Source organism: Podarcis liolepis, assembly GCF_965112155.1.
Source record: "Podarcis liolepis genome assembly, chromosome: 1".
Classification (NCBI taxonomy): Eukaryota; Metazoa; Chordata; class Lepidosauria; order Squamata; family Lacertidae; genus Podarcis; species Podarcis liolepis.
In genome coordinates, this window is record NC_139554.1 from 108,666,426 (window position 1) to 108,677,923 (window position 11,498).

An 11,498-nucleotide genomic window follows, 5' to 3' on the forward strand; every position below is an offset into this window, starting at 1 on the left:
GGACTCTGGTATGCTGAGGCAGTTCCTGCTTTTCAGCATGCCTGTGGCTGCCTTATAAATTACGTACAAATGTGTACAAATAGTTCCAGTCACATGGTTTTAAAGAAAGGAACAGCAAATTGTAGAGGCATGCCCGTGGGCTTAAATGCAAAGGCTGGTGCAAAGATCCTAGTCCTCATGTCAAGACTACTGAAACTAAGCCTTTTTCATGAGGCCTCAGGCTTTTAACTATCTGTGGCCTTTTTGCATGGATGTGATGTTTTAATGTTGCTCTTTTTAAAAATAATAATAATAAAATGCTGGTTTTAATGTAGGCATGTGTCAGGGGTTCAGGAGCAGAGACGCAGAGAAGGGAGGAGACAGAGAGCGAGGGGGAGGAATACGAAGGAAGGATGAGTGGGGATGACGACCCGAGATCACCGAGCCTGTCTAGCGAGTCCGAGGATTCCCAGAAGGGAGCGCCAGCAGCCAGAGCAAGGGGGGAGAGCAGGGGGACACCCCAGGAAGAAGGGTCCAGAGAGGGATCAGAAAGCAGCAGTTGGAGATCGGGACCCACGTTCCCAGCCGGGAGCAGCGGGGAGAAAGGGGACCAGATATCGGGCTCCGGAGACTTTCAGAAGGAGGGAGGGCATGAGTCAGGAGTAGTCACGCCCACCTCGGGGAGCGAGGAAACGATCAAGAGGAAAGTGGAGAGTTGGGCGCGCGCGCCAAGTTCAAATGTAACGGAAGCTGGCGCAGCCAGCAGCCCAGAGAGTGAACCGAGTCCCAAAGCCCGCCGCAAGGAGGCGGAAGGGTCAGGGGGGTCCGCGTCAGAAGAGAGTAGGAAAGGAGAGACCCAGGGGGGCAGGAGGACCCAGAGACGGAAGGAAAGGCGCAGGAGGTGGAGCAAGGCTAGGGTATTAAGCTGGTGCGCTAGAGGCGGAGACTCAGACGGGTCTTCGTCGTTCTGACCTAGAAGAAGTAGGGCTGCACGTTGCAGTTTGGAAATGGAACCTGTAATCCAATAAAGACTCTTTGAAACTGAACGCTGGCTGACTTGGTCCTATGTGAGCTGGGACTGGGCGGCAGCCCTGACAGTAAGACCCGTCTCTCAAGCTTCTGACACCTGATACCTCGCAGCGGAGACAGAAGCAGCTGGAGGAGGGGATCGGTGTGTGGGAGCAAGCTCACGACGGTTGGCAAAGATGACGGAAGCAGAGAAAGTTTCAGCGCTGCAACAGGCAGTTACCCAATTGAATGCGGAGGTACTGGCATCCAAGAAAAGGGAGGAGGATGTGGCAGCCGCCTACCGAGATCTCCACGCCAGGTTTGAAGCATGGGTTAAGCATGGGCAGCCAGGACCCAGACCGGAGGGGGTTGGGTTGGCACGGAGAGCAGGAGGGCTGGTGGCTCACTTCGATGGGAATTTACAACAGTACCCCAACTTTCGAGCAGATGTGATGTGCGCACTGCAACTGCTGGCAAAAGACTTTAGAGATGAGCAAGAGAAAGTGGGGTTTATACTGTCCCATTTGCATGGGGATGCGAAGGCGTGGCTGCGCAATCTGTGGAGGGATAAAGATCCGGCGCTTCAGAGTGCAGATGCCTTTATCAAAGCGATGGATGCATGTTTTTTGTCTACCATTGATGTGGATCTTGCCCGACGGGAGATTCATGGACTGAAACAAGGGAGGGCGAGCGTCCGACAGTACCACGCCCGCTTTTTTGCGCTGGTCAGTGCATTGGAATGGGACCGGGACTCGCCCCCAGTCAGGGACCTGTTCTGGGAGGGTCTCAGCTCTGCTGTGAAGGATGAAATTGCGAGGGGGGAGAGGCCCCGAAGCACGCAGGAGGTGGTCCAAAGGGCGCTGACTGTGGGGGTGAGGCTGGAAGAACGTCCATGGTGCAGAGATGAAGGACGTGGAGGGCGCGAAGCAGCGAGAAGTTTCTCTTTCGTTCCAAGGGAAGCAGCGCGTGCGCAATCCACACCTCCGCCAGGAGGGGGAGTGGAACCTATGGAAGTGGGAGGCGCCAGGGCTCAGTCAGCTAGCAGAGCCTCTGCACCGACAGCAGTCAAGACTAAACCTCCTAGAGGGACCAGGAAGTGTTACATATGCGAGAGCCCTCAACACTTGGCGAAAGAGTGTCCCCAGAGGAGCTCCAAGCACACTGCAGCCTCCGCAACGGTGAAAGTGGCCACACAATGCAGCGAAGCCCAGCAGGGAAACGACGATGTCTGGCTGGAGACAGAGGCACTGGGGCCCAGCCAGACGCATCAGTGAAGCAGTCCCCAGCGATATTGCAACCCACGGACCCCCTCCCACCCAAACCAGTAGTGCAACTCACAGCGTCTCTCCAGCTACCCAATGGAGTCACCATCGAAGTGCCGCTTTCTGTGGATTCTGGAAGCAACGCAGACTTTATAGCACAGGATTTTGTGGAGCAGCACGCTATAAAGCTGCTGCCTGCCACTCTGCCCCTGCAAGTCGTCACAGTGGATGGCAGAGAGTTGCTAGGGGGGCAGGTGGTGAAGCAGACGCCACCAATGGTGATGCAACTTGGTAACCACAGGGAAGTCATCAGTTTTAATGTCACCCGACTGTCGGACACGCCCATTGTGTTGGGCATGAGTTGGCTGGACAGGCACAGTCCAACGCTGGCTTGGTACCAGAGACAGCTGATCTTCGGCTCCTCTTACTGCGCAGAACACTGCATCCTGCCCAGGCAGGAGGGGGAGGAGGAGGACTCACAACTGCAGTTGGGAACGTTGCAAGCAGTTCCCCACAAATACGCGGACTTTCTGGAGGTCTTCTGCGAGAAAGAGGCAGACAAGCTACCACCGCACAGGCAATATGACTGCAAGATTGACCTCCTGCCAGGGGCGACGCTGCCGAAGGGGAAGCTATATTCCATGTCTGAGGACGAACTACAGGAACTCAAACAGTTCATCGATCACAATTTGCAGCGCGGTTTCATCCGGGAGTCCAGCGCAGTAGGGGGCAGTCCTGTTTTCTTCGTGAAGAAAAAGGACACGCCCCAAAAAAGATTGGTCGTGGATTACCGCCTCTTAAACAGAATGACCAAGCCCTCCGATTTCCCTATGCCCAGGATTGACGACCTGCTGGCGACGGTGCGCAAGGGACGCGTGTTCACCAAGTTGGACCTGCGAGGAGCGTACAATCTCATCCGTATGAGGGAGGGAGATGAGTGGAAGACAGCCATGTTCACGCCTCTGGGCACCTACGAATATAGAGTTATGCCTTTTGGATTGCAAAATGGCTCCCACGTTTTTCAAGCTTTTATGCATCACGTGTTGGCGGGACTCCTCTACAAGAAGTGCGTCTGCTTTCTGGATGACATCCTGATATTCTCTGACTCGCAGCAAGCACACGACCAGGACGTTCGGGAGGTGCTGAAGAGGCTGCAGCAGCATAAACTGTACGCCAAACTGGAGAAGTGCCAGTTCGACACGACGGAGGTGGATTTCTTGGGTTACAAGCTGTCGGACAAGGGGCTAGCCATGGACAGCGCCAAGGTTCGTGCGGTGTTGGATTGGAAGAGCCCGCGCAACCGGAAAGAGGTCCAGAGGTTTGTCGGATTCGCCAATTTCTATCGCAAGTTCATCAAGGGGTTCGCGATGCAGACGGCAGCTATTACGGACACGCTAAGCTCCAAGAAAAAGAAATTCATCTGGACGGAGCAGGCAGAGCGGTCCTTTCAGACACTCAAGCGTCTCTTCGCGTCGGAAGAGCAACTGCTGCATATCGACCCCAGCAGACCGCTGAGGGTGGAGACAGACGCGTCCGATAGAGCAGTGGGAGCGGTACTGCTGCAGAAGGACCCGCAGGGGGTCTGGAGGCCGGGGGCGTTCTACTCCAGAAAGCTCAGCAAGTCGGAGCAGAACTACACCATCTGGGATAGGGAGCTGCTTGCCATTCATGCAGCTTTCAAGGCGTGGAGGCACTTCCTGATCGGCGCCAAGCACACGGTGCAGGTCTGCACGGACCACAAGAATCTGGAGCACTGGCGCACGGCTCGGTTCCTGAACCAGAGGCAGATCCGTTGGGCGGAGTTCTTTGCTGACTTCAATTTCCGGATTGAGTACGTCCCGGGCGACACCAACATCATGGCGGATGCCCTGTCCCGAAAACCGCAGTACCTCGAAGAGGCGACGCCAGCGGCGGCCATGCACATCTTCGCGCCAACAGCGTGGGCGTGCGCTTCAGCCACAGTAGACCTGGATGCGGTGCGAAGGGCGTTGACGGACGACTCATTCGCGCAGGCGAAGATGGCAGAGGTGCACAAGGGCACGGCGAAGGGCGACGAGTTCCAGATACGAGACGGCTTGCTCTTACGTAAAGGGGCCGTCTACGTGCCGGGAGACGAACTTCGCGCCCGGGTACTGCAGCAGCTGCACGACGCACCCACGGCCGGGCACTTTGGCACAGAAAAAACGGTGGAATTGGTCGCAAGAGACTTTTGGTGGCCCAGACTGAGGGGGGAAGTCGCGGACTACGTCGCGAGGTGCGACACCTGCCAGAGGGCCAAGCCGGTGCACAAACCACCGGCGGGACTGCTGGAACCGCTGCAAACGCCGTTTGAACCATGGGAGAGGGTGGCCCTGGACTTTGTCACGGATCTGCCCAGCTCGAGAGGCAAGACAGCTGTACTAGTGGTGGTGGACTTGTTCACCAAGATGGCACATTTCATACCGTGTGCGAAGGTGGCCACGGCAGAACAAACAGCCAAATTGTTCATAGATCACGTGTTCAAAGTGCACGGGCTGCCACGGTCTATACTGTCCGACCGCGGACGCCAGTTCATCTCGAATTTCTGGCAAAAGCTGATGGGCTTCCTGAACGTCAAGATCAACCTGACATCGGCAAGGCACCCGCAGACCAACGGGCAAGCGGAGAGGGTCAATGCCATCATGCAGCAGTACCTGAGATGCTATGCCAATCAACAGCCGGCGACGTGGGTGGATTACCTGCCGCTCGCCGAATTCGCCTACAACAACACGAAACACGTATCCACAGGGGTGACGCCGTTCTTCGCCAACAATGGGAGGAATCCCAGAACCTTCCCGGGACTGGACAGAGTGGGGGAAGGGGAACCACAGACGGCGGACGCTTTCGCATCTGAGTTGCAAGAGGTCCACGATCAACTCAGACGGCAGCTGGAGCTGGCGAAGCACGCATACAAGGTCCAAGCTGACAAGCACAGGCGAGTTGGCGAGGAGATCCGAGTGGGAGACTGGGTCTGGTTGGCAGCCCACGCGGTGCCGACCCGATCGTTAGCCAAGAGGAAGCTAGGGCACAAGCAACTCGGTCCATACCGAGTCGAAGCGCAGATCAACCCGGTGGCTTTCCGGCTGGTGCTACCAGAGGGTTCCAGGATGCATCCGGTGTTCCACAGGTCGGTGCTCACTCCCTACAGGGCACCGCACAGGTTCCAGGAACCAGGAACGGCACCGAGTCAGTCTCCGGAGCGGACGGAGGTGGGAAGATTGCCACAGCAGGACCCCATCAACGAAGTCACGGAGATTTTGGACTCCAGATGGGGGGAAGACGGAGTAGAATATCTACTAGCAAGGGAGGGCACCCGGGCCAGTACTAATAGCTGGGTGCCGGACTACGCCTTGGAGGAACCCCTGCTCAAGGATGAGTTTCATGCCCTTTTCCCACACAGACCTATGCCAGCGGGCTTCTTCGACGACTGGTTGTTCACGCCCACGCTTTCCTCCAGCACGTTCCATGGCTTCGACTCGGAAGGGGAACCCGCACCGCGCACACGTTCCCCAGAGGGGTCACCGGAGGGTTCGGCGTCCGACAACTCGTATTGGTGGGACGATCGGCCAGAGGAGCAGTGGCGCCGGAAGTGGCAGGAGACACCAGGTCCAGCGACAGACGCAGAGACGGACATGGACGTTTGCGGGGAGGACCTTGGTTTCGAGCACGGCGGCACCGAGATGGAGGCGGAGGAGACCACCGTTGACGAACGCGGGGAGGAAGACTCGGAGGTCTTCAGTTGGCGGCCAGCAACGGGGAGCGAACTGTATCCGACATTCACTCCCGTGATGACGGAGCACCCACCAACCACCCTTGAAAGCGGGGAGGGGGGAAGGGGGGGCTTCGAGGGGGGGATGGATGTCAGGGGTTCAGGAGCAGAGACGCAGAGAAGGGAGGAGACAGAGAGCGAGGGGGAGGAATACGAAGGAAGGATGAGTGGGGATGACGACCCGAGATCACCGAGCCTGTCTAGCGAGTCCGAGGATTCCCAGAAGGGAGCGCCAGCAGCCAGAGCAAGGGGGGAGAGCAGGGGGACACCCCAGGAAGAAGGGTCCAGAGAGGGATCAGAAAGCAGCAGTTGGAGATCGGGACCCACGTTCCCAGCCGGGAGCAGCGGGGAGAAAGGGGACCAGATATCGGGCTCCGGAGACTTTCAGAAGGAGGGAGGGCATGAGTCAGGAGTAGTCACGCCCACCTCGGGGAGCGAGGAAACGATCAAGAGGAAAGTGGAGAGTTGGGCGCGCGCGCCAAGTTCAAATGTAACGGAAGCTGGCGCAGCCAGCAGCCCAGAGAGTGAACCGAGTCCCAAAGCCCGCCGCAAGGAGGCGGAAGGGTCAGGGGGGTCCGCGTCAGAAGAGAGTAGGAAAGGAGAGACCCAGGGGGGCAGGAGGACCCAGAGACGGAAGGAAAGGCGCAGGAGGTGGAGCAAGGCTAGGGTATTAAGCTGGTGCGCTAGAGGCGGAGACTCAGACGGGTCTTCGTCGTTCTGACCTAGAAGAAGTAGGGCTGCACGTTGCAGTTTGGAAATGGAACCTGTAATCCAATAAAGACTCTTTGAAACTGAACGCTGGCTGACTTGGTCCTATGTGAGCTGGGACTGGGCGGCAGCCCTGACAGCATGATTGATTGTTTTGTGTTCAAATGTTTTTATGTTGCCCTAATGTTTTGTGAAAGGGTGTGTGTGTGTGTGTGTTTATGAATGTCTGTGTATCCCTTTCCTCCTGGCCTCTGAGTCCTTCCAGACACATCCATTCGCTGGAGCTTGGAAGCAGCGTTTAATGTTCTATATGAGGTTCTCTCTGGTGCTGGTAGTCTGCCAGGGAAGTGGGAAAGAGAAGAGAAGAGGGAGCTTTGGCTGACTCTTTGATGTACATCATTCTAAGGAGCCTGGGGCCTGTGCCACAACCGCTCCAATGTCTATATGTGAGTTTGTAGCCATGGTTACCGCTGCTGGGCCCTTGCAGGACTCGTCTGCTGGCTTCATGCGTACGTGCTATTCTGTCCCCTGGAGCTGAAGATTAGGTAGAGGCTGGTGTTGAAGTTTGGGTGCGTGGTTTTGTTCAGTGTGTCAGTTTTGGGGGGAGGGGGGAAATACTATTTTTTCACTCGTTCCAGTCAACAGTGGATAGATCCTATATCAGCACCCCCCCCCCGGAATCCACATTATTAATAGTAATGGGCTGCCAATTTAGAGGTGGAGGAAAATATACTTTAAATACATTTTGTCACTCACCTTGAGCATGCTTCAGTAAGGCCTGTGGCCACATTTCTCATATTAGGCTGTCTGAAGACCAAAGGCGCTGGGGCAGGCATGGCCAAACTTGGCCCTCCAGATGTTTTTGGGAGTACAACTCCCATCTTCCCTAGCTAACAGGACCAGTGGTCAAGGATGATGGGAATTGTAGTCCCAAAACATCTGAAGGTCCACGTTTGGCCATGCCTGCCTAGGGGGAATGTGGCTGGGGTCTGCATATTGGCAGTGGACTAGTCCAAACATTTACACGCCCTGCACACACAAATCAAACATGGCTATATTTCTATGGAACAGAGAAGCAGCATGTGAAATAGTGGGAAGGGTACGTATGGCTAGATTAAGAATCCAGGGTGCCGGGGGGAGGGGAGGTTGGGTTCCCCACATCTGCTCTGCACTAAAACGTTCCAACCATGGTGGTTGTTTTAAAAATGTGCTCTAAGCGGTTATAGTCATTTTACAAGCTTTCATATAATGGTGTGGTGCATTTTAGTGAGCCGCAACTGTAAAAGGCTGGAAGGCAAGTGATGCCTACTACTTTACAGCCCTAAATATAACATTGTTAGGAGTGGGGCAAGGGTAGGCTGCATGTCTGAGCCCTTTCAAAGTCCTGGATCCAGTGTGGATTCCATTCCTGGAATGGCCAGGCTAGCTTCCTGCCTGGTGAGGTAATGAGGTCCTCTTAAGTATGGGCCATTAAGGTAATGAACGAAATGCCTCTGTGCCAGCTAGCAAATGGGTGCACCCCCCTCAGTCATTCAATTCACTGGTGGTGAGAAAGACAAAGGCCAGAGTTGGGAGTTGTGTGTGCAAGCTAGAAGCAGCCAAGAGACACATGCTATGCCCAATTTTTGTTGGGATCCAAGGCTGTGGCTATGGGAGAAGACCCTCTTGGGGTGTTAATGCTGTGAGCCCCTCCATCGTAGGCTTAGGTTGTATATAGGTGTAAAATAAACCATATATCATAAAGACACCAGCGTCTCCACTGTGCCTCATTCCGAAGGGAACCAAACCTTGGGTAAGCGCCTGGAATCTTGCCCTGCTCAGAGATTGGGGTGGCGTGCAACATTATATTGGTCTGTACACTGGTCCAAAAAGCAGCAAGAGGAATCTGATGTTTGTAGAAGCCATCTGGCCTACTAAATTAGACCAAAAATCAGCCTCAATATTTATGTTCTGCAATGGCCTTTGTTATGTTCTTGCTTGTTTTGAAGCTATGTAATTGAGATGGCCTAGTACAGGGTTTCCCAAACCTGGGTCTCCATCTGTTTTTGGACTACAATCCCCATCATCCCTGACCACTGGTCCTGCTAGTTAGGGATGGTGGGAGCTGTAGTCTCAAAAAACAGCTGGAGACCCAAGTTTTGGAAACTCTGGCCTAGTATGTGTGTGGAGAACCCTTTAGGCCTACAGCTGTTGTTGAACTACAACTCCCAAGAAAGAGGCATGATCACATTTCAGCCAGGTAACAGCACTTGAAATGAACGCAAATTGGAACTGGTTAGGGATGTCACCTGGAGAGAGGAGGTCTAGATCAGTGTTTCCCAACCGGTGTTCCGCGGCACACTAGTGTGCCGTGAGACACCGGCTGGTGTGCCGTGGGAGGGAGGCGGGCGAGTCGGGCGGCGAGGATCCGCGTCGAGCCGGGGGCGGCTCCGCGGTGCTGGTGCCGAGCGGCGGGGCAGCGCGCGCAAAAGGGAGGAGCGCGAGACAGCGGAGGAGGAGGAGGCCGGCATGTCCGGGCAGCAGCAGCAACAGCAGCAGCAGCAACTCCCGGCGACGGCTCCTCCTCCGCCCGCTATCGCCGCCACCACCACAACAGCCGCCGCCGCCTCAGCTGCCGCCGTCCCTCAATCCCTCGCTCTGCTGCCTCCTCCCACCCCGGCAAGGGGAAGGGAAAAAACTTTCACTTTTGTGCGTCCCTCCCGGCGTGACGCTGCGCGCTGACGTCACGGGGCGGGGCTTTAATGGTGGTGTGCCGCGAGATTTTTTCCCGGTAAACAGGTGTGCCGTTGCCCAAAACCGTTTGGGAAACACTGGTCTAGATCCTGGGGAGAATCCTGAGGCTGGGACTAGACTTGAGGCCAAGGCCAAACTACAGTGTACCTCAGGTTACATATGCTTCAGGTTACAGACGCCGCTAACCCAGAAATAGTACCTCAGGTTAAGAACTTTGCTTCAGGGTGAGAACAGAAATCGTGCTCCGGCGGCATGGCAGCAGCAGGAGGCCCCATTAGCTAAAGTGGTGCTTCAGGTTAAGAACAGTTTCAGGTTAAGAACGGACCTCTGGAACGAATTAAGTACGTAACCAGAGGTACCACTGTATAGGGAAGCATGCCTTCTCCGTTAACATATTAAATCAGATGCGACTTTTCCAAAATGTGAATAAAGAGAATGTATTTGTAATGGGAAGCGTGGTTGTTCGTAACTTGGCAAAATGTTTCTTCCTGAGGGGTTGGCAATTCGTATTCCATGGACCGTCAACAGTCTCCAGCTCATTTGCCGATGGTTCTCCAAGGACAGCTCTTGCCATTTCATCTTGGCTTCTCTACTGTGTTTCCACCAGTTAAATCCTATTAAAATGCAACAGAAATGTGTTCTAAATTCCCTCAACAGATCTTTGTGGTATAAGGAAGCTGCCTTGCAGGGTTTTTATTATTATTATTGAATTGCCTTGTCAGCGTGATGGAGGTAACCACATGTCATAAATGGGAAAGTGCTCCACAAACTAATCTAATTATTATTATTTTTGCAGTACAGTTCCACTAGGCAAAAGAGGAGGGAGAAGCCCCCACTCCGCTGAAACTCTTTGCTTTAGACATTCGCTAAACGCTGCTGGAGTCAGTGCCTGATTCCAATTTATGATATGGAAGCTGTTCCCATAAATGGTTAACATTTGGCTTGAGTTTGGAGGCTGATTAGAAACATTTACAGTGTTTCAGACAAAATTTCCTGTGTTTCGGTTTTCTTTGTGTTTCACTGCCAGCTTTTGCTTCTGTATTAAATGAACCTGAATATATTACTTTAGGCTATATCCTGCATTTTAGATCCCCTCCTGCCACATTTACTCTCCCCCCCCCCCCCGTCCTCTTTGGCATTCTGAAGAGAAAAACAAATCACAGAAGAACTGCTACCCTCTGCATACTTGCTTTGATATCACTTGCTTTGAAATAAATGGGGCTTACTTTGAAGTCAACATATGCTGGAGACAGGCAATAGGCTTTTGTTTTTAAGTTTTGACTCTCACATGATACAGTAGGGATACCCAACCTGGCGCCTTCCTGACATTGCTGGACTAAAACTCCCATAATTCCTGGCCACTGGCGATGCTTGCTGGGACTGATGGGAACTGCAGTCCACAACGTCTGAAAGGCTCCACATTACCATCTAGTGTGATTGAGGGGGTTTTGGCAGGGGGGGTGGTTCAGGGGGGATTGTGCTTCAAACTAAGGCTATACAAGGAGAAATGATTTCAATAAAAACAGAGCTCAGTGTCCCAAATTTGTAAGGATAAAAAGTGAATTACAGATAAATACTTTTACTGTGCAATCCTATCTACTTCTCCTTAGAACTCCCATTGAGTCCTAAATACTGTAAGTGTATTTATGGTATTGCACTGTTATTTACTTGTTAGCCTCCTGGGCATAATACAATGATGACTTGTTTTATAACATAAAAATGAAAGGTCTCAATATCTTTTGGAGAATTTTAGTAGAATCAATTAAATTAAAGATGGGAACTCCCCAAAGCCACCTGAGTATGAAGGATTGAAAGTTCCTTTGATTTGCTAAGAGATCTCCTCAATTTCCCATACTTTACTCAATCAACCGTTAATCTGGGGCGAATTTTACACCACCATTGTGATGCTATTGGAAATATGAAGGTGCTAGTAAACAACAAAAACTGTTTCTTTCCTTCTAGTGGGAACCAGCTCTGAGTTTAGGCTGTCCAATAATATAGCAGCTGGATCCAAAGAAATG